This window comes from Leuresthes tenuis, unplaced genomic scaffold, assembly GCF_036924035.1.
Source record: "Leuresthes tenuis unplaced genomic scaffold, fLeuTen1.0.hap1 SCAF_1, whole genome shotgun sequence".
NCBI lineage: Eukaryota > Metazoa > Chordata > Actinopteri > Atheriniformes > Atherinopsidae > Leuresthes > Leuresthes tenuis.
In genome coordinates, this window is record NW_027325355.1 from 8,000,916 (window position 1) to 8,011,174 (window position 10,259).

A 10,259-nucleotide genomic window follows, 5' to 3' on the forward strand; every position below is an offset into this window, starting at 1 on the left:
ACAAACTTTTGTTCTGTTGCTTACTAATTTGAACTCCTCAAAGCTTTAAGCAGCTAACCAGCACCCTGGTGACTGATCCTCTCCTGAACCTGGAACACATCACACCTCCATCAGCTTGATGTGGTTCAGACGTACAGGTTTTTAATTCTAAATAAATCTATCTGTCCTCCATCCAGCAACACCTGCCACCTAAGTGGAAGTTCCTACCTACACTGTGTTAGAGCCAAAGCACAAAGGTGACACCTGCTGGACCAGCTGGTGTCCTACAGACACTCAGAAACACCTCCTCCAACATTCATTCTTTCCTCTGTGACTGCTGTGTTTGTGGAAAACATCCAACACACACCGCTTCACATATGAACATAGAAATGGATGTGAAACAGAGCTGAGCTCACATTAAACACATGTTGGAATAAAAACTGTTCAAACTGAGTCTGCTGCATTTCACTCTGTTACAACATTTACACTCAGCTCACCTCTTAAAGGATGGATCTTGGTCTGATTTGAATCTGATAGGAGGATTCATTGACCGGTCACTCTTCATGGACACACAGCTGATTCCAGGTTCAGGCCTGAGTCTCTGCTGGATCCTGACAGAAAAACACTTGTTTTCTTCAAACTAAAGTATTCAGTGATAGTGTTTGAGTCTGCAGTGAGACGGCCTGTCAGAGAGTCAGTGTGGCTGCTGTGGAACAATGTTACAGCTCCCCCTTGTGGCAGCTCTGTCACTCTGCAGGCAGACGTCAGGAGGTGTGTGAAACTGGAAGCTGGATGTAATTTTACCTGAGAGAAAACAGGAAGACTGAAGCTCTGAGCTTTCAGTATGGTTCCCTGACTCATTCTTTACTGTTTGTGTGATCAGATTCATTCTGCTCTTTCAGAGACAAACTGCAGCTGCACCACACTGGAAAACTGACTTTGGAATATTTAATTTTTCTGGAATATAAAGTGTCAGATTAAAAAATTAGATCTTTTCACCAGATCACATGAGCAGGTTTATTAGGAGATAATTGATAACAGATCAGTTACTAACATTACTGGGCTGATTTGGTCATTTTGTTCTTGTTTCTTCAGAAGGACGTTTTAAACTGATGTCATTAAACACAACGTGTGAGAACGTAATATTTCTACATCAGCCGCCCTGTTCACTACATAATCAGCATCCTGTGAAAAAGCCACATCAGTGAACAGATATGCAGAAATATTCTCCCTTTGTTTTAATAAAGAGCTGCAGGACTGAACTAAAATATCACATTACACACATGATGCAGCTAATTAGTCTCATCAGAGACATCAAGAACTGATCCAAGTCTCAAGTAATTCAGCTGAAAACTGGTTATCATCTGAAACATGATGCAGCCTCCACTGAATACTGACAGATACTCACTGTTGTTCTGATGGAACATCATGTTGGAAATTAATCAACCAATTATGTGACTGGTTGCTCTTAAAGGACACACAGCTGGGTTCAGGTTCAGGTCTCTGGTGGATCCTGATGGAAAAAAAAATGCTTTAAGCCTGCATCCATGATATACTTAATTATCTTTAAATCAAATAACTGATGTTAACTTACCCTGCTTTTGAGGCCTGTAATTTGAAAAGTGGGTGATCCTTTAGTAAGTCACTCTTTGAGGACACACACATGGATCCAGGTCTATGTCCCTTCCTGTGAATAAAGGTGGTTTGGTGACGTGAGTGCTGAGCTCTGACATGGAGAAGAGTCATGGACAGTTAGAGATGGTAATCTCACCTCTGAGCTTTGCTCTGGCTCTCATGTTCCCCACACAGAGTGGTTTTAGTGTCCTCACACTGATCCATGCTGCTGAATTCACATCAGCTCACACACTTTCTACCTTCATCTGCAGAGGAAACACAAATCCTCATTTCCATCATTTGGGCAATAAAAAGATCAGCTGTTCCTCCACTGATTGGCTCTGATTCTCTGTTTCATATCAGATCATCTTGGCATTTTTCTGCTGGTTTTCTTGGTCCTTTGGCTCCATTTAATCACTCTGCTGTTAAAAATCTGGGAATGATTTCTGACAGCTCTGACATGTTGGAGAAGCAGATCAGTGCAGTTATTAAAACCATATTTTTAAAACTTAAAGTGACAGCCGAGGTGAAGCTTTAACTCTGATTTAAAGACCTGTAAAAAACTCTCCACTTGACTCCTGGAATTCAATGTATATCAGTTTGAACCAGTCTTTTCTGCAGATTATATTGTTGCTTTATAAGTTTTAAATGGATTGGCACCTTCTTATTTCTCAGATCTTCTCAACATCCACACCCCTGTAGGAGCACTGCGGTCGACCAGTCAATTTCTATTCGATGTTCCAACATTAAAACACAGAGCTGATCGAGCTTTAGCAGCGGCTGCACATCTGTAGAACTGTTCACCTTTCCATAGAAGCAGACTGTAGATATGTTTAAATCACTGCTTCAGTCTCACCTCTTCTGTGTGGATTTCTACCTGAGAAGATGATGACGTCTGAATTTGATCTTTTGTATTTTATTGTTTTCTTTCATCTCCTTTTTATTTTTATTCATTTAGCTTCTATTGTCTTGAGAGTGTCCTGAGAGTGATCAAAGTTTGTTCTGAAATAAGAAGTGAACATGTTCCCCAAACATTACAGAAACTAACAGGAAAGTTACTGAAGACAAAGTTCAAACTCACAGTTTGTTCAAACAGGCCAAAGTGTTGAAGAAGACGACGCTCCACTCGACGTTTGAACACAACAGAATGTAACACAGGTGAGTTGCTTCCTGGAATGAGTCAGAGCTCCACCTGTGATGGAGGCAGCACAGGTAGGACCTTTCTCAACGAGAAAAGAAAAGGTTTAAAATATGTTGATTTACAGTCAGGTTCTGCAGTTCCTTTGGTTTGTCCATGGCTCAGATTCAACAAACATGAGAAACAGTCCAAAGGTCACGATTGTCGCCTGTTGATGCAGGTTGAACACCATCACAGCAGCACACAGACACACTTCCTGTTCTCTGGAGTCATTTCATAATCTGTTCTCACAGATCACATATAATGGTCATGACTGCTTAATCCATGAGAACATTTCCTGACTGAGAGTTACAGTTCAGTCATTTCTTTCTCAGCTGATCGAAGTTCAGCTCTGCAGCACTCAGAGTTACAATCACTGCCAAAAGATGTTCAAACCCTTCTGAAATAAGATTCTGCCCCAGAAAAACATCGTTCACTCCTGTGGAGGCCGGGACGCTCCGTGTTCACACATTTAAAAACAAATATCCAGCCCATAACCTAACATCTGAACACATCTCATCATGTTTTCACACTTTCTGCCTTCTTCATATTCTGACTGGGATTTATTTCCCCTCCCCTGCTTCCTCCTTTCTTAACTGCGTGCTGTAACAGAGCTGTTTCCCTGCAGGATCAATAAAGTTTCTGCAGTCATTCTGATCAGCTGTTTCCTGCTGAAGCAGCAACACTCTGACAGACAAAAGAAGCTGAAACATGAAAGAGACTCACGGCAGAGTCCTGGTTTCCCTCAGAGATGGAGCAGTTGGGTGGTTGGAGCTGCAGAGCGCTGACAGACGGAGGATGAGCTGGAAACACTGACGGACTCACACCCGGCCCTCCTTTAAGATGACTCTTCTCTGTTCCACCTTACCTGTAAACCTGAAGGTTCAGTTCTCTGGAACGTTGAGTTTCCTGATGGAGGAAAGATAAAACAGCTGAAGTCACACACAGAAACAGACAGACAGAGAGGCTCAGTGATGTGTGAACATCTGTTCTGCAGCAGTCCTGTCAGAGCTTTGACTGTGGGTCACTTCAACAGGTGGAAGCTTTGAACAAACTCATCAGAGTCTGTGTGAGTCTGTGCGACTCCCACCTGAACAATGAGGCTTCCTGACATTGTTGCAGGTAAACTGCTGCTGTCAGCTGGAATGTTGTCAGATTTCTGTCATCACCTCATCTACCAGCAGAGGCTCACAGCTCAGTTTCATCTGATTCATGTTGACACGTCATGTGATCCATCATGAGGGAGCTGCTTGGCTTTAAGTAAAGGAAGTCAGCTGATCAGTGCTTATTGATATTATTAATAAAGAGTTACGCCAAGATAAAAGAAAAACGTTCATGTCACTTCAACAATGATGAATTATACAGAAGCTGCCCTGACAGCTTTTAAATCATATCTTTTAAATCTTTTTGTTTAACCCAGACAGCTTCTTATCCTTCATCAGTGTGTGCAGCCACACCTTCATCTCTCCTCTGTGAAAAGATGTCGTTTGGCTGCTCACACTGAACTCTTGTTTCTAAATAATTTCCCCTCGGGGATTAATAAAGTATTTCTGATTCTGATAACATGCATGAATTGTGTCCAGGAGCGTCTTGTTGTTCCCAGCTGCCTCTGGCCTCCACTTCAGATCCACTCATTTCTAATCCTTTATTCTGAACACACAGTGTGGACACATCATGGCTGGGACAGCAGCAGCAGCTACAAACACGTCCAAACTTTCTGTATTCAGCATATGTGGAGAGGGCTCCTCAGGAATATAGCTGATTTATCACTTTTTAAAGAAAGTCGACCAAAACTTTGGACACAAAAGACTCCACAAAAGACAAAGAAATGTTGTTGAAAAGTCAGCTTTCATTTTATCGAGGTCTCTCTGCTCTTTGTGTAACTTGAATATTCTACATTTTAAATGATTCTTTATAAAGTATTTTAGTCTTTAGTGCCGGTCACATGATCACATCATTTATAGGATTGTCTCTCCCCGCTGCTTCACCCACCTGTGGGCATGTCTGGGGCGCTTGGCCCTCTTGGGTCGCTGTGGATTGTGTGTACACTTATACACTCATTACTAAGCACGGTAATCATGTAGGTCCTGAGTGTGTGTGTGTGCTCATAAAGGTCCATATAGTGACAATGTGTTCTGATAGTGTTGAATGAGTTTTATAAACTCTGAGGTGTCAAACAGAAGCTGTGAACATTACAAGTGTCACTGCTGCCGTTCCTCCAGAAACACACTCACTACACCGGCTTCAGGAGCCAGTAGGAACTTTGTCCGTCTCTGACGTCGTCAGCAATAACCAATGGGAGAGCAGCTGAGAGTCTGGAACAAGCCCCGCCCCCTCACTGTTTGCTTCTGCCGGGGTGAAGCACAGAGATAAATCTTAAGAGGAGAGCAGCCTCGTGCCTTCTGTTAAAGACACCTTTACGTCCACTAAATACAGTACACACACACACACACACACACTTCATAACTCAGATGAAATCAGTCAGTGAAAAACACAGCAGGCTGTGAGATAAAGTAAACCCAATCAAGACGGAACCTGAGGGATGTATAACTGAAATTACTGAGCACATCAAACAGTAGAAGAAGACCATTTTCACTGATATTAGTATCAGATAGAATTGGAGGTGCTTCTCTTTCTCCAGCTGACCTTCACTCCTCTGTGTCTTCTCTCCAACCATCTTTGTCCCAACCATTGCATCTGTAGTGTTCAGTACATCTCCAGCATCAGGTCCACTGTGTCCGTTCTGCTCGTCTTCTGCAGACGGTGCTTCTTCGTGGCTGGAAACCATCCAATAAGTCAGTATTCTGCATGAACCACTGGAAGAGTTTCACTTCCTCCTAAAGTCGAACGCTTCTGTGTTCATTAAACTAACGTCTTGCAGTTCATATATTCGCCACCAGAGGGAAACAAATCACCATCAATGCAGAGTCCCGCTCAGTATTACTGACAGTACTTCAGAGCTCCTGAGAGGACACATTTAAAGCAGAAACATACAAATAAATTATTTCTGTATTTGAGCCAGGCTCCCGCCTCCATATAAGACACACTCTGTCCTCATACAACAAGCAGATCTCCTGTCTGAGCTTCACATCTTTACAGTTAATATAGTGATGAAGATTCTCAGTAATCCAGGTCACAGTTATCCTAAGAGCTCACATCCTTTGGCCTAAAAGGCCTCGAGCACAGAACGAGATAAGACCAGAGTCACCCATTCATGAGAGAAAGTGCCTTATAAACTTATAAACTGGTGAAGTTCAAGTAAATAAGTTTATTTTAGCATTTCTTTTGGTCAGAGGCTCTGGTGCTCTAGAGTTTCTGAATGTTAGATGCAACACCTTTAAAATCTGTTTTATCTTCATGCAAACGGTCCTGTAGTTCGTAATGTGTCAGATCTCCATTTATTACCAACTCTTTCGCTGCATTTTTAAAACTTCATTACATTTGTTTTGTTGTTGATATTGAACCACCAAACCAGCCAGCTCAGAAGACACAGTATTTGACAGCTATCAGATTGAGTGGAGGATGTAAATTACACAACTTAGGTTACAAAAGAGTTATCCCTACACAATGAGTAATCTAATGTTTGTGTACAGATGCAGAATTTATCTCAGCTCAAAAAAACACCAGCATTTCGTGTTAATTTTGTTTTCTTCCCTTTGAAAGAAGGGAACTTGGATTATTTATCATCTCTTGATCAGTATTTAGGTTTAGAGTTGAAGAACATCTCCTTAAAGGAGGCAGAGAGCTGTCAGAGGAAATCCCTGTAACGACTGTTGAAAATAAAAATATGAAATTAGTCACAAACTGAGTTGTGTACTCATAAACTCAGACCTTAAACACAGATCCAATGATAGGAGAAATGTTCAGCTTTAATTTCAGAGTCAGTCTTTCAGTGTCTTCCTGAGTGTTGTTTTGTGTGTCTGCAGCCTGTCTGATCACAGAGGAAGACTCACCACCTGCAGGGAGAAACATTGAGTTGGAGTTTGCATTATGAAGTGGGCAGTGAGTGAAGGCAGGAGCCTTGGCCTGATTCCTGGCATCACAAACAAGGAAGGAGCCAGAGCCGGTGTGTAAGGTGGAGCCGTACCAACGAGATATAGTTGGACTCCAGACTCTTATAATCTGGAAGTATGTAGGGGGAGATGGGCGGCCAGATGTGGGTATATTCACAAACCTGAGAAATATCTATGCTTTCAGATTTCAAACTTCCCCATAACTTAAACACAAACCCTACAATAAACAAATAATGAAGAAGCAGGTTTGACTGTATTTACAGTTTCACTTTGATTCCTTTTCTTAACTCTGTCCTGTTTCTTTACACATCATGTGGTTTGCTGAATATTAGATCTCTCCCTTCGAAGTCTCTGTTAGTGAATGATTTGATTTGTGATCATCATATTGATATATTTTGTTTTACAGAAACCTGGCAGCAGCAGGAGGATAATGTTAGCTTTAATGAATCAACTCCCTCTGACTATTTAAATGTTCATGTTCCTAGAACCACAGGCAGAGGAGGAGGAGTGGCAGCTATCTTCAGATCAGGGTTACTAATCAGTCCTAGACCCAAGATTAGTTTTAGCTCTTTTGAATCTCTGATTCTCAGTTTTTCCCACCCAAAGTGGAAATCACAAAAACCTCTTGTGTTTGTTGTTGTGTATCGTCCACCTGGCCCTTATTCTGAGTTTCTGTCTGAATTCTCAGAGTTTTTATCCCAGTTAGTGCTGAGTACAGATAAAGTCATTGTAGTGGGTGACTTTAATATTCATGTAGATGTTGAAAATGACAGCCTAAATATTAACTTTAATTCTATATTAGACTCTATTGGATTTTCTCAGGGTGTTCACAGACCTACTCACTGCCTTAATCACACCCTTTACCTTGTGCTGACTTATGGCATTGAGAGTGAACAGTTAACAGTGTTCCCTCATAACCCTGTCTTGTCAGACCATTTTTTAATAACTTTTGAATTTACATTACTTGACTCTACGGTTTCTGAGAATAATTTTACATATAGAAGGTGTCTGTCAGAGAATGCTGTAACCAGATTTAAAGAGTTGATTTCATCATCCTTTTCTTCACTGCCATGTGCAAATATGACAGAGGACGGCTACCTAAATTTTACTCCAGTAGAACTTGACTCTCTTGTTGACAGCACTATAGCTTAAATGCGTACAACACTGGACAATGTTGCCCCTCTGAAAAGGAAGGTAATCAGTCAGAAGAGGTTGGCTCCTTGGTATAATTCACAGCTGCGTGTGTTAAAGCAGACTGCAAGAAAGCTAGAGAGACAGTGGCGTTCCTCTAATTTAGAAGAGTCTCAATTAGTCTGGAAAGATAGTTTAATAACGTATAAGAAAGCACTTCGTAAAGCTAGAACTGCTTATTATTCATTATTGATAGAAGAGAATAAGAATAATCCCAGGTTTCTTTTCAGCACTGTTGCCAGGCTGACAAAGAGTCCGAGCTCTGTTGAGTCATGTATTCCTTTAACTCTCAGCAGTGATGATTTCATGAGATTCTTCATCAATAAAATTGTTTCTATTAGAGAGAAGATTAATGGAATCCTTCCCACTATTATCACTGATGTATCATCAAGTAGAGCAGCTTTAGAAGTATCTTTCGAATCTGATTTGTATTTAGACAGCTTCTGCCCAGTTGATCTTTCTGAGCTAACAACAGCAATAGTCTCTTCTGAACCATCAACTTGTATGTTAGACCCAATCCCAACCAGACTGTTCAAGGAGGTTTTCCCCTTAATTGACACTTCCATATTGGATTTGATCAATCTGTCTTTGTTGACAGGATATGTACCTCAGACTTTTAAGGTTGCTGTAATTAAACCTGTACTTAAAAAACCTACTCTTGATTCAGAAGTGTTGGCTAATTATCGAACGATATCCAATCTCCCTTTTCTGTCTAAAGTTCTTGAAAAAATAGTTGCAGTTCAACTTTGTGATCATTTACATAGAAATAATCTGTTTGAAGAGTTTCAGTCAGGATTCAGAGTGCATCATAGCACAGAAACAGCACTGGTGAAAGTTACCAATGATCTCCTGTTAGCCTCTGATAGCGGACTTGTTTCTGTGCTTGTCCTGTTGGATCTCAGTGCTGCATTTGATACGATCGATCACAGCATTCTGTTAAAGAGACTTGAACATGTTATTGGGATTAAAGGAACTGCATTAGGCTGGTTTAAGTCATATTTATCTGATAGATTCCAGTTTGTTCTTGTAAATTAAGAATCTTCCTCACACATTGGAGTAAGTCATGGAGTTCCTCAGGGTTCTGTGCTTGGACCGATTCTTTTTACTTTATACATGCTTCCATTAGGTAACATTATTAGACAGCGTGGCATAAATTTCCATTGTTATGCTGATGATACTCAGCTGTACCTATCTATGAAACCAGATGAAACCAATAGGTTGGTCAGACTACAAGCCTGTCTTAAAGACATAAAGACCTGGATGACTCAGAACTGTCTGCTTTTAAATTCAGACAAAACTGAAGTTGTTCTCTTTGGACCTGAGCGCTTCAGGGAGAAATTGTCTAGTTATATAGTTACTCTAGATGGTATTTCCTTGGCTTCTAGTTCTACAGTGAGGAACCTTGGAGTTTTTGACCAGAATTTATCATTTGACGCACATATAAAACTGGTTTCTAGGACTGCCTTCTTTCACCTTCGTAATATTGCTAAAATCAGGAACATCCTGTCTCAGGGTGATGCAGAGAAACTAGTTCATGCATTTGTTACTTCAAGATTGGACTACTGTAATTCCTTATTATTGGGCTGTCCCACATATTCTCTGAAAAGCCTCCAGCTGATCCAAAATACTGCAGCCAGAGTTCTGATGAGAACTAACAGGAGAGATCATGTGTCTCCAGTTTTAGCTTCTCTTCATTGGCTCCCTGTTAAATTCAGAATAGAATTTAAGATTCTTCTCCTCACATATAAAGCTCTTAATGACCGAGCTCCATCATATCTTAAAGATCTCATTGTAAGATATTTTCCTAACAGAGCACTTCACTCCCAAACTGCAGGTTTACTTGTTGTTCCCAGAGTTTCTAAAAGTAGAATGGGAGGTAGAGCCTTCAGTTATCAGGCCCCTCTCTTGTGGAATAAGCTGCCAGTAAATGTCCGGTAAGCAGACACCCTTTCCACTTTTAAGATTAGGCTTAAAACTTTCCTATTTGATAAAGCTTATAGTTAGGGATGGCTCAGGTAATCCTAAATAAAATTGAATTGAATTGAATTGAACAACATATACACTTTGCAGGCTGTGGCTCAGAATATATGACAATGGAATGTGGGGTTCCACAAGGTTCAGTTTTGGTGCCTAAACTCATTTGTGAGGTTTCAGAACTCTTACACTTTGTCTTGTTTGCAGATGATACAAATTTCTTTTGTTCAGGTGATAATTTAACAACATTATCCAATAAAGTTGGAAATGAAACGGTTAAACTTCAATGTTGGTTTGAAAGAAATAAGTTA

The 10,259-nt window shown here is 40.7% G+C and overlaps 1 protein-coding gene across 1 annotated transcript in view; it reads left to right on the plus strand.

The window, feature by feature from the left end:
- The window catches only part of LOC140294994 (protein NLRC3-like), a 334,914-nt gene that overhangs the window by 124,598 nt on the left and 200,057 nt on the right, over window positions 1-10,259 (plus strand). The window lies entirely within an intron of this gene.